We start from the raw sequence: 20,680 nt of genomic DNA on the forward strand, positions 1-20,680 counted from the left end.
ACACTGCGAAGTTGTTATAGACTTCTGGAATGATGGTTAGCTTCTTCATGCCATCATAGCCAAATTGACTATTTAAGAAACAAAAGATAATGGCACAGCATTAGATTTGTCTCCTATGGTCCCCAACTGAAGTATATGACATGTTCTGCAGACTCAGGACTTCCTAGCTCTATGGGAATGTCCCATTCAGTGGCAGAAATGCTGGTGGGGAGCAATGATCTCAAATTTCTGGCTTATTTTCAATTAGGATCTGCAGTGTCCTTTCCTGATATCACACAAAGGACATAGAGTTTCAGTATATCCTTAGGATATCATATAAAATAACTGTACTAATTAGTCCTAGCTGAATTACAGAATGAAGTGATCATGTTCTTTTTTTTTTTCTTTTTTTTTTTCCCTCCCGCTCTGATCCTCCTCTCATCCTGTGGCACTTTGCAGCTTTGGGACTATAATTCTGTGTAAAAACTTACCATCTGATTAAGCCCTGTTGGTTGAAGCTAGTAGGAAGAGTTGCCTAAAAATAAGGAATCAATTTTGAGCCAAGTGTTGTAATTTTAAAACCACTACTTGAAAGGTATAAGGTAATGTAATTAGTCAGAGATGCAATTAGAAACATTTCGATGATGGCTTGAGTGAATGACATTTCTTGCTTAGCCGTGCATTTTGGAAATGTTACAACCTGATTCAAGTTCTCAGAGTAACTTTTTTCTTGAACTTTGTACACTGTAGAAGTGGAAAAAATAATTGGCAATTCCTTTGAGGTGATGCTCTTCCGACGCTCCCCTAAAATGCTTTTGCTACAACATTGCTCTTGTATCATAGCCTTTATTCAGATCAAAAAGCAATTTCAAGCAACCCAGCTTCGTGTCAGATTGTGCAAAGACTAATCAGACTTTCAATCTTGAAGATACTCTTTAGGGAAGCATGTTATACAGACACATTTAGTACACGGTCTGCTGATTAGCTTTCCATTTCTTAGCTATCTAGTAAAGCTTCATGGTAAATTTACCAACTACTTAGCATGTAACCACGTATGACAGAACTGTGGTTTACTGTCCCTGTGTGCATCCATAGCAAATGCAAGTTAATTTTACTTAAGCCACCCTAGAATGAAAAAAAATCAAACTTATCTGCATTGGCTTACTTCTTTCACAGGGCAAGGGCACACGCATGAAGAAATGCCGTGCTGTAAACTGTAAGACTCAGTACTTTCCTCTTGGATCTGAACACTACATTACAGATTGGACCAAGGAAAGCAATACTTGGGCTAGGACTACCTTTTGGCTAATGTTCAAAGATTTGGCTGTGGGATAACTTAAAATTCAGGATCATTGCTATTTTGTGAAGGAGACCGAAAGCTTACAAAATTAGGTGGTACTTTGTAGTTCTAGTACTTTGCCTGTTCTGTGGGGGTTCTGTTGCCAGATGTCACAATCTAATTGCTTTGGTGGAAAACTAGTAAAGAAAGATGCTTTTTGAAAAGGACTTAATTAAAAAAAACAGTTAATAAACATGAACAGAACAATACGAAATGGATAAGGATAGAAAAGACTTCACTGAGGGTCAGTGTTATGGATGGTTCTGCATGAACGTTAGGAAGGAAAAATAGTTTGGGATAGAAATTGGGACTACAACTGTAAGAACAGGTTCAAGTTTGGCAATGTAGATCTGAAGCCCTCTATATGTAGGGATCTGAATCTGCAGTTTTATCTTTAATTAAGTAATTTTTTAAAACTAAAACACATTTTCTTCATATATTTGAAAACTGTTCATTCTAGGAGAAAACAACTGATATTTTTAATGTCTAGCTGTTCAGAAACAGCCTAGTATACAAAAAACTGCACATCATTTTGCTTCTGTGTACACAAAAGAAAAATTGGATATTTTCAAGGCTGTATAACCTGTTCCTTTTTTTTTTTTTCTTTATAAAAGCTGGAGGGTTAGGCCTCTGTATAATTTGCCGAATCAAATATTCTTTCACACACTCAGTGATGGATGGAATGTACAGATGTTTCATCACCATCTAATACTGAGTAAACCTCTCTCCAGATCTCCTTATCTGTTATGTACTACCCTGTTTAAAACTATGACTGATTTTTGCTATACTAAATTCTTTCCACACAGTGACTTTCTTTAACAGTATGTCATTGATTATTTTTCCTATGGCATTCTGTTTTCAATTTTTTATGTCTGGTCTTCTGTTTTTGTTTTTTTCATATTTGGAGGGGATATTGGGTATGGTGAGTTATTTCAGGATGAACCTATCTTTCATTGGAAGGTAGTATCAGTTAAAAAACCTTCTATCTACTCCAGACTTAGTATGTATCGTGGCTCAGCTGAGCATAGGAAAGTGTTAAACAGCTGTATTATGGCAACTGTTTGGCACAATGTACTAAGTCCACAACTCAGATGACACTGCAGTCACTGTGAGAGAGGGACAGTAACAGCAGACTGATTAAACATCAGTGCCTTGGAGGACAGCTTTGCCTCGCACCCTGTGACTTGTTTTTCTTGCGTGTGACATCTTGCAGATTTTTGTTTAAAATCTGCATAATTTTGTAGATACAGTACTTACAGACTTTAATCAGCTGTAAAGATAAAACAGTATTGCTTTTGTTCCCCTGCTAAAGCTCTTTTTTTGTAGTGTCACTAGCTGCTCAACAACCGCATTTATTCTGAATGTCTTGTACAGCCCATCCAGTCCACGGGAGCAAAAACGTTCTTTATTCTTCTTTCCTACAACAAACATTTTCAACACATTTTCTACCCCAGGTTTATGAATCACGATTAAACCTGCAGTAACATCTGTCCTTGCTCATCCCACAGCTGTGCACGACCCCTCCAGAATGTCAGAGGACAACTCCCCCACTATTCCATAATCCTCTCACTTTGCTGATGGCCCTGATTTGGCTAAAAACTCCAAAATGTGAATGGTGGAGGAGGAGGTCAAATTGATCCCTAATGAGACAATTCTGACAAAAATCACATAGCAGGATTTCTTTTTCTTTCAAACCTGGAGCCATATAAGCAGACCAGAACTAACAAGTGCCAGATATAAATCTGGTACAAATTGATCTCTTTTTAGCTGAATGGAGTAACACAGCTTTCTCCCATCTGATGATTTGGCCCTTTGTTTGTCATTAGTAAGAAATAAATACCTTTTTATAGACAGAGGAAGAAAAACAGCTCTGAAGACTGTTCATCAGTTCTTGTGTACCACCACTTGGATTAAGTTGGGAGAATTTAATTAAAACCAAAAAATTTAAATTTCTCATGAGAAATTAAGTGCAGTATGCTTCCTTCTTTGTGTACATGTGCCTGACCCTCTTATTGCTGTTTACTTTCTGCAATATTGTAAATTATCTAAACAAAACGGAATCAGTGGACTATAGTTATACTGTGCTGTTTACAGAGAAACAGTTTTGTGCTGTCCTCATAGTAGGGGGACAGGCAAGAACTTGACATTTACCTCTGCTGTTTGCCAACAGCCAGCTGGTCCGACAGCATATGTGTATAGCAGGACAACTGGCATAAGCAAAGCTTTATGTAGCATGTGCCATTTCTTGCAATGAGGGGGTCAAAAACCTGGACACAATAAAAGCTGGGGCTACTTTAAAATTTTGAGGAGCATGTATAGAAAATATAGGACAGAAATCCACGGAAAGGTGAATTTATGCAACAGCTTATTGCACTTTTATGCATAAATAACTGGATATGGGGGCCTTTTAACATGAGCTTTCCTAGAAAAGCTGCAATACCTTGCCTGTCTTAGGGTCTCTCATAAATAAATAATTTTGAGTTGATTTTTATAAATACAGAAAAGTCTATGGCTGAAAACTTTTTCTTCCCTCTATTTAAATTTGCAGTGCAAAAAATGATGTTCCCCATTCACATTAGTACAGGTTTTTGTCTGGGAAAGGGTGTTTGCCCCTATAGAGGGGCAAGAGAAGAGGTGATAAAGCATTTAGGTGCCTTAGATGTTTACTTGATTGTAAGATCCAGTTCCTAAAGAGGGATATTGCTATGGTCTAACTACTTGGGTTCCTAAGAAGCTATAAGTACATACATCCTCCCCCCCGAGAACTTACTAAAACACCTAAATTTATCCTACGCTGCACAAAGCATGATCTCCTTGATTTGCATCAGTGGCTATTTGCAGCCCAAGGCCACATGCAATTTAGAAACGTACCTTCGGATCACCTGAGGAACCTGAGCTGATGGAATGTTCCAGCACAGGATGGGTAGGGCAAAAAGCAGCAATCGGTCACAGCCGTTTTCCTTGGTAAGCCCAGTAAAGGGGAAGGGCCAAGCCAACCTGTTGTTTAAGAGCCTGGGAAGAAGATCTGGATTGGAAGCCAGTCTGTCTGAGGGATTTCAAACCCACAGTTCCCATTTCAAGGAGTGGGCACAAAGCTGGAAGTGCTGTCGTAACTGTTGGAACTGCCTGTCTGGGCATATACATACAGAAACGCATAATTTGGGGACCTTTGCAGACACAAAAAAACCCCCACAAAGCATGAACCTAATTTTGTAGCATTTGCTAGAGCCTTCTTGTTCACTGAGTAGACTGCAGGAGGTGAGGGGAAGGGGAGCAGTCCCCAGCCCTGCTGTTTGGCATGAGAAGTAAAGAACTTGGAATCCATTTATTGCCTGAAACTGTAGCCTACTGGTCTGCAGTCCACTTTTCCTTTAGCATGGGAAAGATGGTATTTCTAATTTCTATTTTACTGACACTAAAATAGTTCAAGGATGAAATGTAAAGACACAGGAGCCTCAGAAGGAGCATATGAGCCAACACGCGGGAGGTCTGCATAACAGCCAGAAACAACACCTCCTCTCCTGTGCTGCAGTCCCACTGCAGTCTAAGCGCTCTATTACTATTGCATCGCTTCAGAATAAAGGTGTCAGATTTACTTCAGCTTACACTTTGGTTCCAGACAGCTAGCAACTTATTTTTAATTTCCTCTGTCCTATCATGACATAATTTTCCAAGTGTACATCACTACAGTAATTTACTTCAGTAATTCGGATTGACTCATTAAATTGCTTCCTTTTCGTCTTTACAGATGAACCATATGTAATGGCTATATTACATAACATACACCTACCAGGACTACTCTGAACTTTCTTGAAGGGCAGTTTAGTTCTGTTCCACCACATTTATCTAAGCATCTGAGTCTCAATTTGAAGATGCCAAATGTTCTTTCAATTACTATTCTGGTCACTTTTTGAGTTTCATTATAATTTTTAATGATACAGTTTTCAGAGGGAATCTGGAGATAAAACAGAAAGAGATTAGGCAATTTTTCAAGAGATATCCACTGTCACCTCATAAAGAAAAAGAAAGATTGTTATAAAATAGAAGTCCTCAGCTTATTACAATGTATTGGAATACCTAAATGTTTTCTTACTAAGAAAACATTCTTCCTGAAACATATTGTTTGGAAATTACATCACAAAAAACTCGGGGGGGGGGGGGAGAGGTGAGAGGCATAATATGATAGTATTGAAGCTTATTTGCTCAATATCTTATTTTTACAGTTTCAGCTTAGATCTGATGTCCACGCAGCTATAACTCATCAAACTACCTTGTAATTTACATCTTTATAATTCCCTGCAACTAATAAAAGGTACAACAATTAAGGTCTTAACTGAGCAAATGGAAGATCTTGGGATAACAACCTTTGCTCACTCCTTCCCTTTTCACCACTGTTATTAGCATTAGGTGCTTCATTATGTCAAATTCAGATCGTGCTACTCCTTTGTTCTTACACAATCTTGCATCGTGGGCAGTAACCTGACAGCATCCCTCCTATCATCAGAGGCTCCCTGTTGTTCTTGTAATGTGAAAGAGGGAGCTTCATCTGGAGGCAGACCGAGGAGCCAGTATACATCATCATCGCGCTTGTGCAGCACTGAAGACAAAAAGAGTTCAAGATAATTTGTCATTAATATATAGTAGACCACATCCTGTGGCTATTGTTCCAGGTTTAGGCTTATCAAGGTCAAAGGAGATACTCACTTAAGACGTACAGGATTTGGACCCTTCGTTGTGTTAGCTCCTTCTGTACGGTTGGGATTTTTTTTTAAGAGGGACCCATGTTGTAAATGCAGGCTACATAAGCCTTGACCCACTTTTGGGAAAGGGATGTTATTACACTACCTAAAAGGTTTTTAAGGTATTTTTGGCCACTCAACAAATAATGAAAATATATATTCAATACTTTAATGCAACATACTTCTTAATATTCTAAATGGGTCAAGGCACGACACCCACATTTACTTTTAAATAATGCTCATCTTTTATGATTGTCTGCATGCCTTTTTCTTAAATCATTACCAAGATTTTTAAAACATTCATGGAGTCAAATAAATCACAGATTTGAACTACTTTGACAGCTTTTTACTGTTAGGCAAGTTGAGAAAGTATCAGTAATACAGCTTGAGCACCCTTCATGGCATGGCCTCTATTGGCCATTGACTTTCAGAAAATCAGATGCTGAATGGTAAGCTTTTTTTTTCCTTTCCACATCGTCTTTACCATCTTTATTTGCTCTTATGATGAGTATATTTCTATGATTGTGCTCCCTCAAATGTGTTCATAGCTAGTGTAGCAATTACAGATATTCTTAATACTCATGTCCTTTTTACTGCTACATAAATTTACACCTGTTGAGCCTTTAAACAAGTTGTGTTATATACATGCTGATTCCCACTTTTACATGGTTTCTCCATGTCTAGGACCCGACTGAATGCATGATGGCTCTGCGATAGCAGAAGTCTTCTCAAGCCACAGCACCCAAGTCACAGAAGGCAAAGGGAGAATGAAGAACCGCCCACTGTAGGAAAAGATCAGGTTCGAGACCATCTAAGGAACCTGAACGTGCACAAGTCCATGGGACCTGATGAGATCCATCCGCAGCTTCTGAGGGAATTGGCGGATGCAGTTGCTAAGCCACTATCCATCATATTTGAGAAGTCATGGCAGTCTGGTGAAGTTCCCACTGACTGGAAAAAGGGAAACATAACCCCCATTTTTAAAAAGGGAAAAAAGGAAGACCTGGGGAACTACAGGCCAGTCAGTCTCACCTCTGTGCCCAGCAAGATCATGGAGCAGATCCTCCTGGAAACTATGCTAAGGCACGTGGAAAATAAGGAGGTGATTGGTGACAGCCAACATGGCTTCACTAAGGGAAAATCGTGCCTGACAAATCTGGTGACCTTCTACAATGAGGTTACAGTGTCAGTGGATAAGGGAAGAGCAACTGATGTCATCTACCTGGACTTGTGCAAAGCATTTGACACTGTCTTGCACGACATCCTCTCTAAATTGGAGAGACACGGATTTGACGGATGGACCACTCGGTGGATAAGGAATTGGCGGGATGGTCGCACTCAAAGAATTGCGGTCAATGGCTCGATATCCAAGTGGAGACCAGTGACGAGCGGCGTTCCTCAGGGGTCGGTATTGGGACCGGTGCTGTTTAACATCTTTGTCGGCGACATGGACAGTGGGATCGAGTGCACCCTCGCAAGTTTGCAGACACCACCAAGCTGTGTGGTGCAGTTGACACGCTGGAGGGAAGGGATGCCATCCAGAGGGACCTTGACAGGCTTGAGAGGTGGGCCTGTGTGAACCTCATGAAGTTCAACAAGGCCAAGTGCAAGGTCCTGCAGGTGGGTCAGGGCAATCCCAAGCACAAATACAGGCTGGGCAGGGAATGGATTGAGAGCAGCCCCGAGGAGAAGGACTTGGGGGTGTTGGTTGATGAGAAGCTCAGCGTGACTCGCCAATGTGCGCTTGCAGCCCAGATGGCCAACCGTATCCTGGGCTGCATCAAAGGAAGCGTGACCAGCGGGTCGAGGGAGGCGATTCTGCACCTCTACTCCACTCTCCTGAGATCTCCTGAAATACTGTGTTCAGCTCTGGGGCCCCCAACATAAGGACATGGACCTGCTCGAGCGGGACCAGAGGAGGGCCACGAAGATGATCAGAGCGACGGAATACCTCTCCTATGAAGACAGGCTGAGAGAGTTGGGGCTGTTTAGCCTCGGGAAGAGAAGGCTCCGGGGAGACCTTATAGCAGCCTTCCAGCACTTAAAGGGGGCCTACAGGAAAGATGGGGAGGGACTCTTTATGAGGGAGTAGTGATAGGTCGAGAGGTAATAGTTTTAAACTGCAAGAAGGTAGATTTAGATTAGATATTAGGACAAAATTCTTCACTCTGAGGGTGAGGCACTGGCACAGGTTGCCCAGAGAAGTTGTGGATGCCCCATCCCTGGAAGTGTTCAAGGCCAGGTTGGACAGGGCTTTGAGCAACATAGTGGAAGATGTCCCTCCCGATGGTAGGAGGGTTGGAACTAGATGATCTTTAAGGTCTCTTCCAACCTAAGCCATTCTATGGTTCGGACATTCACAGAATCAATTTGTCTGTATATTCCCAATACATGCTGACATGTATAGCAAAGATACATAATAAAAAACATCTGATACACGCTGTTTTTCTGTGCACAGTACAAAGCAGTGTAATAACAGACACACCTAAATGTGTGTGCCAACAAGTATGCTGTCCTCAAGCCAAATGTCCTTTAACAGAGTCAGAGCCCTCACATAAAACACTTGTTTTCTCATCAGCTTTATACACATAACCAATTTCCCAGGAGCACTTTCCATTTTACTCCCTATGACTTCAAGCTCTCCCAAACCATATGCATTTATAACCTGCTACCAGGACAAAACCATTGAAACATTAAAATAAAAGCATAAAATAAATGTACCTTGCTCTTTGCAAGGCAACTGCAAAAGTCCTATTAATGTCAGCGTGTGGGGGGGGAGGAAAGAGCAAAGTTAGCTAGAGTTTGAATATAAAAAAAAAAAAAATCAGGAGTTTCTCTAACATGTCGTGATAAGAATCATTTTTCATAGGACTACATAACATATCATATATAGTTATATGGACCATCTTTCTCTTCCATTCCCAACTGCTTAACATCTCTGAGACAACTCCACAGTTTGGGGAAGAAAAGAATAAGAGAAAAGTCTGTGTTCTATCCCTTCAAGCACAATGCCTTTCAACATGCGCTGAAAAAATGCAGGTAACACTAGCTCCTGCAGTTCCTCAGCTCATCGATCTTAAATCAGCTCTTTTCTACCTGCTTTTTCATAATATTACACCCTCTGCCTGTCTCCCCCTTCTTTTTCAATATGCTCTCTGGTTATCTTGTTCCTTGCTTCAGGACATTCCCTTTTCCTTCTTTCTTAGCAACTTCAGAGCACCAGAAATAAGCTGCCATTAATCAAATGATTTTTAATTTCTTGACAGAACTCAAACATACATTGCTGCCATGTTGTAGTTCTTGGATCACATTTTGAGAGACTGTGGCATAAACCAACATAGATGTCAGCCAGTCTTCGGAGATACAATCAATCGATAATCCAAAAAAACCCCTTTGCATTAAAAACCACGATTAACCCATGTATATAGGACAGATCTGGGTTAATTTCAGGGAGGTATATCTATGAATTTTAATTAAAGAAATATCCTTAACTGTAATTTATCAACTTTATTGCTTCACACAAGTGAACTCTATCTTTGGCAACTCCTTCTCCAACCTATAGTTCTTATATTCTGATGTCAAAAAAATCTAAAATCTGAAAATACCCAGTCTTTTCTATACCTCTGAACACAAAGACTCAACTACCAATTTGGTAAATAATATCCCCCATAAAAACTTTGAGTCAATTTTATCCTGTTGTAAATGCACTGACACAGAAAGATGCTTTTTTTTTTTATTTGCACTATTGCCTACCACTTACAGCGGCCCACCGGCACCAATACTAAATGAGTTCCTTATGTAAGATTTCATCAATGAAGTCTGTACGATAAATCTGTGCTACTTTTATGTCTGTACCTTTGAGAGTTCACCTGTTTCTTATTTACAAAGGACGAGATGCAATTCCCTGTATCCACTTGGATTTCACTTGGCGTTGTGCTACTGAAACAAAAACCAGAACTGTGAATGTTTTCTGGCAATGGCTCGTATGTATACCATTGACTTCCATTTCAGAAACCACTAGAAACGGTTTAGCCAATGTTAAGTGTCATTTATTTTTCAGTCACTTGTTATACAGAGCAGTAAACAAAGTCAATTAAACTAACAATACTGTATCTAATGACATTACTCATTTATAAGACTAAAGCTATGTTCTCGTGGGTTTATGATTATGCAGATGTAAGTTAGAGCATTTGAAATTAGCCTTCATGTTGACTTTGACGAATACTGAAAATTAGGGCATTGAAAAAATGCCTGGAAAATTTTCCCAAGAGGAAAAATTTCTGTTTTGACAGAAATGGCTTCATCTTGACATATTTATAATACAAAACAAAGCTAAAATAGAAATATTTGTAGGAACTGTCATAGCAACCTGTTTTGATTTAATTTGCCAAAATTATGTTATGGAAATTACTCAGTTTTTACCAAGTATTTTATGTAGTTTGCATGAAGAAATCATGAAATGGGATGGATCCTAGTACGCTGTCAGAGAAATTTCCAAAATACGATAGTGGTAGTTTTTTTCCCCCCACAATGTATTATTGCAAGTCCTATGATCATTATAGTTTGCTAGACGTTCCTTCAATATTTCTGAGCAGGTTCATTAATTTAATGAAAAAGCATTCTCTGTCTTCTTTCTTTCTTTTTTTAAGGGATGGTTCATTCAGCTGTTATTCAAATACAAAGAATGTTTTGAAAATGTAAATATTTCTGTAGTGTCATTCCCATTTGACGTGTGCTTTATGTAAGGCATGCAAGGCCTTATGTAACTCTCGATCAGATCGATCAAGAAGTGCAACCATTTTCAGAAGGAACAAGCTGCATAATTCGAGTGTGCATAGCATTTTTGATATTGAAATCAAGATTTTTATTTAAATGTGCCATGCTCATTTTACATGGAGCATTCTTCTCACACTTCTCATACTTCTCTCACAATTAACAGGTCCGTGTGGATTTTCGGAATGTCATTTTCTTTCTGTTTGAAACTACATCCACTTCCAAACTGGAAGTTGATGAGCCTGCTGCTAGATAAACTGTCTGCCTTCATAAGCCTATGTAACTATGCGCACTGGTCATGACAAACAGACAAACATAAAAAGGAATTCTTTATATCATTCTTTAACTGTCAATGAAAAGTGAGGATAGGGCAAAGGGGTGTGAAATACACCAGGCTTATTGCTCATGATTTATTAATTTGTTCATAAACAAAAACTTGAATTTTATGTTGCTGTATTGCTACCGCAGATGATAAAAGATTTCTTAGCTGAAGTCCATGATCTTTAGCAGAAAAAAAATCTGACCTTTCTAAAGCTAATTAACCAGAAAGACTCTGTAAATTAGGTCAAAAGGTCCATTAAGACGCAAGGAAATTTCAGCTTGCAACAGTTTGGTCACCACCAGTAGTAGCTCTTGTCATCAGCTTTCCGTTATTTAATTTTGTTCTTGATTTTTCTCCTCTTTTTTACTTACAGCTGCTGCTCCTTTAGAAAAATCAACTTTCTGTCATTTTCATGATTCATCAAGGCCTGAAGGAAAAGACCAGAATCATCCATAGTCTTTTCATTTGTGACGCAGACTACTAACAACTTCATTAACTTTCTTTAGGCCATGCTTTAGTTAAAAGTCTTTTGTGCATTTTTACAGATGTTAATGGAAAGATGCATCGTCTTGGGCTTCTGTCAATAAAAAAAAAAAAGAAATTAGAAATTTTACATACTTCAAGATGGGGGAGATAATTTCTGTAAACATTATTGTGTCTAAACCAAATCTTGATTCTATCTCACCACTGCTTTGTGCCCACAAGATAGAAAAGTGATTGCATTTCTTGTTTAGCAAGTAATATACCACAAGCAACTGTTTTAACCCTTAATTAAGAACAGAGAATCTTTAATGTAGTGCAAACCAGAAAAAAAAGAAAGGTTAATAAAAAGAAAAACAAATTTCTTTTTCTTGTAGACCAAAAGTCCTATAGCTAGTTACCTCTAGATTACCAAGATGCAATGTCAGATATGGATATTGCCTGTCATATTTTGTCTACCAAAGGTCTCAAAGACAACAGGAGTTTGCATAATAAGGCCTGAGAAAGAACCAAAATTTAGCCCAGTACTCATAAATGACATTGCAGGAAAGTACTATGATTCAGTGGAGGAATCCAACAATTTTCACATGGGTGAGCAAGTACCAGACAGCTTTCCATCCCACCTCACATGTATAGAAAGCACAATAGGGTGTAATAATCAAAAAAGCAGAAGGTTGAGGAGAGTAATTCCCCTGAAGTGAAGAAATCTATTGGCTGTTTTCTTCTCAGAGGAATACTTAATGAACTGCATTTGGAGCCATGACAGCCCAGAAAACGCTTCTGTTCCTCAGACCGAAAATTCTGAAGTGTGTCATTCTTACTCTGTGACAGTTATTAGAATCCTTCTCCCTAAGTCCTTCTTTGGTTGGGAAAAGAAAGGAATTCTAGGGACACAGCAGTTCCAGAAGACAACTTCAGCTAGTTCTGCTGAAGGCATGAGCCAAAAATACATACTGCAGTTTTTAATCTGTGCACCTTCTGCGTAGTTTCTCTACCACCTCCTGTCCCCTCACACTCAGCCCAGCTCCCTCCTTTGGTGTCTCTCTCACTTGTCTTGTTCTCCCACACAGACAAGACTACCTGAACATATACTCTATACATATGAACTACATTGCCTTACAGTCTGCAAAGTAAATGTTTACCTCTGATAAGTTTCACTAGTTGAGATCCCTAGCAAGAAAAAACTATATTCTGGCATTGCATAGGATTCACAATCATGGACAGATTTCCTGTTTTGATGCAATGTGCAAACATAAGAAAATAGAGCTTGTTTTCCAATGAGCTAACAACATCAGCAGCACAAGACATGAAATGTTTACAAACAACAGATGGGAAACAGCTAGAAGGTGGTGGTCAACATGAAAAGCAACCCGCTCTGCTTAAGAGCTGCTTAGCTGAGCAAGGTTTTTGTAGGAGAGAAGAGCTTTAAGGAAAGATATATATATAAAAAAAATTCTGATATATGCGTAATTAAGACAACTTAGACATAGAGAAACTGAGGCAGCTTTAAAGAAGTCAAGTCAGTTATTCAGGGAGGCTTGAGGAAGAGCTGAGAAGTTACATCTTCCTGAGTCTCAATCTTTTCCCTAGCTGCTACCCTTATCCAGACAGAACATGATTCATATTATAAATGTGAGAGAGAGATTTTATGGCATTTGAATTGAATATTCCAAAGTTTACAGCACATTCTCTGAATATATGCAAGATTTCTAAACTCTTCTTTCTCCACCCCCGCTTCAAAATATGGAGGTGCAATAAATCTACTGCACATTGCCCTTCTTGCAGTTAAAGGATGAGAGATGACCTCCATAAACACGCACCCCTGCCCTGCTAACAGGTGGCATCAACTGAAGTTCCAAATAAAATTTTAACAAAATTTAAAATCTCTTCCTGTGGCTTTGAGATGTAACCATTTAAGGAAAAGGCCGTATAATAGTCTGCTATGGTGGTCATTAATCTAGTCAACATTAGTTTGACAACAGCAAAAAGCAGGTGTCTTTTTTGTGTTTCTTTTGAATTTTTAAAGTCAGCTTTCTGAAAGAAGAAAAGGTAGTTGCCCCATCCTCTCCAGCATAAAAAAAGTGGATAGACATACCTCTTGTGTTTTTTTTTTAAAAAACCCTGCATCTGCTACTTGCCTTCTAGTTACTTCAGAGGTACATGTCAGGCTAAGTCCCTGGGTGCTCTGACTGGCAGATTCTTTTGAGCCAGAGAAAGCAGTCAAAAGGGGTGGCAGAGGGCATGGCAGGCAGGAGACTCTTAGTGTCAGAACCCACCTTGCAGATGACTCTTTATATAATATCCAATTTAAATGACCTGCAGGGTGTGAAGGCTTTACTGTTGCTTTACTGCGCTGCTCATGCTAATATCTAGCACAGAAGTGTCTCACTGCAGAGGAGAAGCAAGAAATACTTGCAACCCAGTGCTCAAGCAAATGTGCCAAAAATGACATACCTACATCAAAATATAGTTCTTTAAAATACCTACCCAAAAGGTACCCAAATGTGCTCAGAGACGGTGAATGATTTTAGTCAATCCCTGTGTATTTATGTGCACTCAGTCAAGTCCAAAAGGTAACGTCTTATTAATACAAGGCACTGAAATATCTTTCAGAGCTGCTGACGATCTCCCTGCAGTACAGGCAGGCAACAATCTACTTTAAAGAAACAACCTATTACTTGGTTTGTCTTTAAAGATAACTGAACCTAAAAGAAGCTTAACGCATTCTAAGTTCCACCTGCAGCTTTCAAAGTCTACTTGAGTTGCCTAAGAGATACAGATCCTCCTCAATTTCTCTTAGATATTAGTTAACTGATTCTTTCCATTAAAAACCCCACCAGTTTTCGCCTTCCTGTTCTCAAAAATTCTTTTTTTCAATAAAGCACAAATGTTGTCCAAATAGGAACAAGGGTTCAGGATTAGGTGGTGAAAGAAAGGAAGTCCACCTAGACACAAAGAGGTACTGAGATCCTAACAGACAAAATAAGAACTCAAAAAAGTTCATGTTCTTGAAGCAAACAATCGAGACCATTTTTAGCAATAATCTCCCTTCATGTAGAAGAATGTTCTACAAAAGCAAAGATGAGCAAAAGGTGTGGAGGATTTTTTTTGTGTATGCAGACACAATGCTGAGACTTTATGCTGGGGTAAGGGGGATAATTCCTGCTGTGGTATTTTCCCGAGAGCTAGATGTAAAGATAAAAAACATACTTTGTAATATTTCAAGAAGTGGACTAACCTATTTTAAGACTGAAAACATGTCAAATATTAGGTCTTACTGAAGAAATTGATCTTGTACAGTATTTGGATGCTAGGAAAATAGAAGGAAATAGAGAAAAAGAGCTAAAAGACATGACAGATACATTGTAGCAAAAGTTAAATGCCCAGTAGTTAAGACAAATGTCGGGAAAAAATAAGATAAATTGATTGCTATGTTAAAAAAAAAAAAGGAAAAGAAAAAAACTGGAATTAGCATTAAGATGTAATATTGTGATTATATTTATAAATATGCTCAGATTAAGTTCAGATCTACCCTCAGTGTAAATTCTTTTTGTATGCTGGAGAATATAAACATTCTAGATTATTATACCCACTATCCAAAAATAACTTGTTACCCCATGTAACATGTAATTTTATGGAGGAAGCCTGTATTTGCTGGATATCATGTCACAGCTATTGTAATAATAGGTAACAGACTATGGCTTGATTGCTACAGATTTAAATGGTACTCAGAAGAAAATGATTTCCAGTACATTACATCATGTCAAGGTACCTGCTATCTAATGTTGTCATAAAATAAATAAAAAAAAAAAAGATAGAAAAATATTCAATAGATGATTTAGAAAGTCAAGTTCAGATCTGCCTGGGCATCAGCAAACTATAGGTCAGTATTTGAAAACTGGGACTGTCCCTGAAATTTGCTATGCGATACCCTTGGAACAAACAATCTGCCTACATAACCACAAATGTCAACGTATAGTTCCTTAAGCGGAGAAACTTAAAAACCCCTTCACTTCCTTCACTTTTTATCCCAGGGATCACGCAGCTTTGAGTTCTTCAAAAGCAGCAAAGAGCACTGCACTTACAGAATCTAAATGCTCTTTCTGCCACACAGTCTCCACAACGTAAATGCTGCAAATTGTCTACAGAGCTCATAAGAAACCATGGTTTCTCCTGTACATCTACCTTCTGGTTGATCACACCACCATTACAGATCTAGGTCCTGCATTAATGTCTTTCAACAATGATCCCACTCATTTCCTGCTGGCCTTCTACACCTACGTGAGGTGACCGAGCACAATCAGAGGGTTCCTATGGCACACGGTGGGCTGAAGCTGTGGGATGCTGCTGCAAGAGTCCCAACTTTCCCAGGACCTTTTGCCCAGGCATACTTATGTGTCTCTGAGTGCGTGTTCTCCCCCGAATCCTGCACATCTCCTTTCTACTTCAATCAGCTGCTCCCAGTAAAAGCTACAGTGAATGCAACTTGTGCCTGACTAGTTACTCCTTTGAGTAACTATGTATTGCAGAACTCAACATAGAAATCTTAAGTAAAGGAAAGGTAAAGACTAAATGGCCAACAGGGACCAGGCTCACTGATAAATGTGAAGCATACCCTGTTTGTATTTTTCTGTAGTTCTTTTTGCAATCATTCTTGTTTTCCATGTATATGCTTAATATTTGGGTTCTATATTGTGACCAGTTCCACAGTTGGCACAGAACTAAAAAAACACCACCACATATTTACAAAAAGCACCCATGCATGTTTCACTTAAGCAGAATAGTCTTTTCGTCTGCCTTGCTAATCAAAATGCCCAGTATTTCTGATGCTTTGGTGACGTCTCTTTTCTATACGTAGCTGAAAGTTGGCAGTGGGAGATCCCACGGCAGTTGTGTTTGTTAGGAGCTGTCAGTTGGCCTCCCTTGGCTGGTAAGAGCTACGCTCATTTACAGAGCAGCTTAGCAGCTTATCTCACTTTTTAGTAAACAGTGTAACAAATTCAGTTTTCTTCCTTTTCTTTGAGACAGTTAACAGTGATAAAAAATAAGGGTAATTTCAAAAATATGTTAATAACCTAAAGGAAAGAAAGCAATGTCTAAACAGTGGACAGAGCCCCCTTTCAGGACCATGAGAAGAGTAAGTTCATATGGCTCTTTCAGATTTTTTCAGATTTCTTTATCACATTCTGGCAGACCTCTTAGCAACAGTCCAGCAATCCATGTCTTCTGTCTTAGATAAAAGTAATCTGGACTAGGTAAGTAATCTGATTTGTTTCTTAAATTGACAGACTTTAAACGGAAACGCACAGATAGTTGAATGAGTCCTTTGGTTCGAATTTACAAGAGATGTATTTGCAGCTTAGTTACTGGTGAAGGGAAGAAGTTATATCATTTTTCATAATCATGCCTATTTACTACTGTGGTTCTTATACGTACACTATAGCTCATGCTCATTTTAGTCAAATGCCTGGAGAAACATTTAGCTGACATTCAATTAGTGATGTAATGCACTGTGATAAAGGAGTAGGTAATTTACCATGTTCTATTTGGGAACCTTGCTTGTTTCCATTAATATCCACAATAGACTAGCCACTTACAAAAAAGTAAGGTACAGCCCCTACCTAGAAGAACTAGCAATCCAAAAGATATGGAGTACAGAAATGAAGGCAAGAAACAGAAGGTCTGTAGGTAAAGATTTCCTAACATCACATGGTTCCATTCAATAGGACGGGAAATACAATACCAGTACCTAGAAAAGCAATTTGATGCAACCTAAAAGCCTATTAAAGACACAAACTAAATGTCTAGTTTGCCTCACAGCAATAATTTACACATCATCGTAAAGGGCAGGCCAGCCTAGCATGATCTCTGTTTACACATGCAGAATAGGTCATGTTTCAGTCCTAAATGATACCGTGAGGTTAAAATAATTCAAAGTATTTCTGTATACTGTGACTGTGATTATTTACATCTGTTATATGGCTGTACCAAGTATGTGCCATGATGAATCTGACCACATTTAAATTCATATTTAAATGAGTTCTTGCCTAAGAAATTGTTTTGCCTGCTTCAAACTCTCCCCTGGACTCTGTTGTTGTGCCTCGATAAAGGGAATTAAGGTTTCAGTTCAGCTCCCTTCCTTACTTATTCATCGTAAAAATGAATGTAGATCCTGACAATATTTTTCTCAGGCTGTGGAAGAGAAAGAAAAAGACTGGCAACTACTGCCTCTACTTGAGGCCTGACAGATACCTGTACTACTAACATCATTCCCTTACAGCCTGAGGCAAGGAAACTGTTTTGGCAAGTCCCCTCCCAGCCTAAAACAGGCAAGAAAAGGTAAAAGCGTGAAAAGACTCATCCCCCTCCCCTCCTTGTTGCCTGTGAGTTTACGCAGAAGCTGGCGAAGCAGATGGATGCCACAAGAAGTGCAAAGGATGCGTGGAACAACAGCACGTCAGTGGGATTCACACTGCCTCAAAACGGCAAAGTCCCTTCATCGACACCTACTCCACAGGGATTCTCTGCCACTGGGGCTTTCGGGATTCAGGCTCAGTGATTTTGGAGCAGGATGGTGGCAGCACGTCCCATCCAAAAGAAACAGCAGAAGAAGGTGCTGCAGCGTAGTGAAAAAAACTTAACCATGGTAAGATTAGCAATACAAGTGAAGTAACAGAAAAAAGAAAAGTGCAAGGCTTTGCAGAGAGGCACAAAACCTGACATTTGGTGCCGAGAATGTAGGGCTGTACAACACCCAGGTAACAAGAAAGCCGTAAGCAAAGTTTTTGTAGTTTAAGAGAACAGGAGAAGCGAAGTTCTCGCAATCGGTCCTGATGGTACACTCGGAAAGCAATTATCCTCCCCCTGCCTAGTATCTGAAGCAGCACAAGAGACCATCACGCTAATAAATCCACACAAACTCCCTCCCAGCTCTTTGTTAGCCGGCCCCTCCTGTCACAGCTTCCAGCGCTGTCCCTCGGCGACCGGGCCGCGCTTGCGAAGCCCCCCCCCGCCAGCTACGGCCTTTCTGCAGCTGCCCCTCGGCCTCCTCTGCCTCACCACCCGCACAAGATGGACACGCCACGGCGGCTGAACCGCACCTCGCCCCGCCGCGGTGCCAGGACGCGCCGTTCCCTCCCGGCGCCGCTTCCCAGGCCGCCGAACCGCGGCCAGCGCGGCCCGGTTTCCCCCCGCGTCGCCGCCAGGGCCCACAGCGCCCGTCCAGCCGGGGACCCCTCGCCTCAGCTCCCCACCTGCCCCGGGGCTGCCCCCCGCCACCCTGGGCCTCCCTCCGAGTCCCCTCCCGGCCCACACAGCAGCCGCCGCCCTCTCCCTCCCGCCAGCCCCGCTCCCCTCCCCTCGCACCCCCAGCCCCATGCCTCCTCCGGCGCGCCGCCCCCTCCCTCGCTCCCTCCCCCGGCCGCTTGGTAACGCCGTTTCCATACTCACAGCAACTGCGCACTGAGGCGGCCCGCAGCCGGCCTGCGGACCCGCTGAGCCGGGACCGGCAGCGGCGGCAAGGCCTCCCCCCGCCTCGTCACCCCCTCGGCGGGCAGCTCCCCGCGCCCGGCGGCGGCGGCGGCGCAGGCGCGCTGCCTCCTCCCCTAGTGGCTGCCGCGGGGAGGCTGGCGGCCACGGCGGCAGCTCCCGGGTCCCCTCAGAGCCGAACGAGCGCGGCTCGGGCCGGCAGCGGGAGGCGGGCGACGAGGGCGGGAGGCGGGGGCCGGGGCCGGGCGCTGGGTGAGGGAGCCGCGCCGCGCACCCAGCCCGTCAGTAACCGTCGCTGCTGGGGAGGAGGAGGCGGAGGAGGCGGTGGCGGCGGCGAGAGATTCTCCCACCCCCACCCACCGAGCTGAGGTGAGGCCAGGGCAAAGCATCCTCCTTTCTTCCCCTCATCCCTTCCTCCCTTTCATCCTCCCCCCCTCCCCGAGCTCCTTCCTTTCATCCTTCTTTCCTTATCCTCCTTCCCCCTTATCTCGCCTTCCCCTCATCCTTCCTGGTCCTCCTTTCCTTTCTTCTCTCCTTAGCCACCTTTCTCCACTCCTCCCCATCCCCCAGACTCCTTCTCCCCGTGCCCACATTTCGCACCCACCAGAAATAATAATCATGCCTTCTTCCCCCCCCCCCCTTCCTTTTTTAAACGCAATTTTAATTCTCACCCAGTGAAAGAGGGAGAGGGAAAGAGACAGTCGGTCACAGACAGAGATAATCCCCCCTCCTTTAAAGAATGGATTTGAATTAATGGTCATTTTGTGGTGTGTGTATTATGGGAAGAGGGTGATTATATTTAGGGAAGAACAGAAAGGGTCAAAGGTGTGTTGTTTCACTTATTCATCTATTTACCTAGCATCACTTCGAGGTGAAACCTAGCTCCGTATTATTTTAAGTCTTTTCTTTTTATTTTTTTAAAAATTGTTCTCCTTTCTTCAGGCATCAGAGGTTTCTTCCTCCCTTTTATCCATCCACTGTGCGTCTCTGTAATTTACAGTCGCCGCTGCTGCTGCTCTGATTGTCTCAGCCGGGAGCGGGGAAGGGGCGCGGGGAGCGGTGCTGTGCGCTGGGGAGGGGGCGGCGGCAGAAAGCACCTTCCTCCATCCCTTCCCTCTAGGCCTCTTCCAGGGTCTGAGACCTTTCGAACCACCCATTTCCATATCCCATCCGGAATCCAGCCCAAAAGGTGCCAGCTCCCGTCAAAGGGTTTGCTCCGGTGGCAAAGAGTGAAAGTTTAAAAGGCGGCTTTGTCTTTTCGTGGAGCGCGCCGGCGATGGCGAAAAGCTGCGTGGATGGTGGCTGAAAGGCGACGGCCAAAGTGTCTCGTTGCGTGGCTGCTGGAGTGGAAGAAGTTTTGCTTAGATGTAGTGGTGGTGGGGAGCGGCGTGGCTGCTGCGAGACTCCCCTGGCTGCCTTGCCCGTCTGGGAGTTGGCGTTGGGGATGCGTGTGCTTGGGGGAGCGTCGGTACGCCGAGGGTTCGGGAAAGTAACTTTTACATATTTACGGTGAGGAGTAGGTAGCACGCACCTGCTTCTCTCTAGATTGGAGGGGTGAAC

General features: G+C 41.8%; 1 protein-coding gene and 1 long non-coding RNA gene across 3 annotated transcripts in view; one reads left to right on the forward strand and one right to left on the reverse strand.

Annotated features, from left to right (window-relative positions):
• Positions 1-10,084: 10,084 nt before the first annotated feature.
• LOC142082388 (uncharacterized) lies at positions 10,085-19,212 on the reverse strand. Its single transcript, XR_012673691.1, has 2 exons — positions 19,082-19,212; positions 10,085-11,729 (listed from the first exon to the last, which is right to left on the reverse strand). It is a non-coding gene; the product is annotated as an uncharacterized LOC142082388 (long non-coding RNA).
• A 138-nt stretch (positions 19,213-19,350) lies between these two features.
• CTNNA2 (catenin alpha 2) overlaps positions 19,351-20,680 on the forward strand; it is a 527,667-nt gene continuing 526,337 nt past the window's right edge. For both annotated transcript variants that reach the window (XM_075148429.1, XM_075148430.1), the window contains exon 1: positions 19,351-19,489. The gene's annotated coding sequence lies outside the window, so the exon portion shown is untranslated. The remainder of the gene's footprint in view (positions 19,490-20,680) is intronic.

This window comes from Calonectris borealis, chromosome 4 (genome assembly GCF_964195595.1).
Source record: "Calonectris borealis chromosome 4, bCalBor7.hap1.2, whole genome shotgun sequence".
In the NCBI taxonomy this organism is placed as follows: domain Eukaryota; kingdom Metazoa; phylum Chordata; class Aves; order Procellariiformes; family Procellariidae; genus Calonectris; species Calonectris borealis.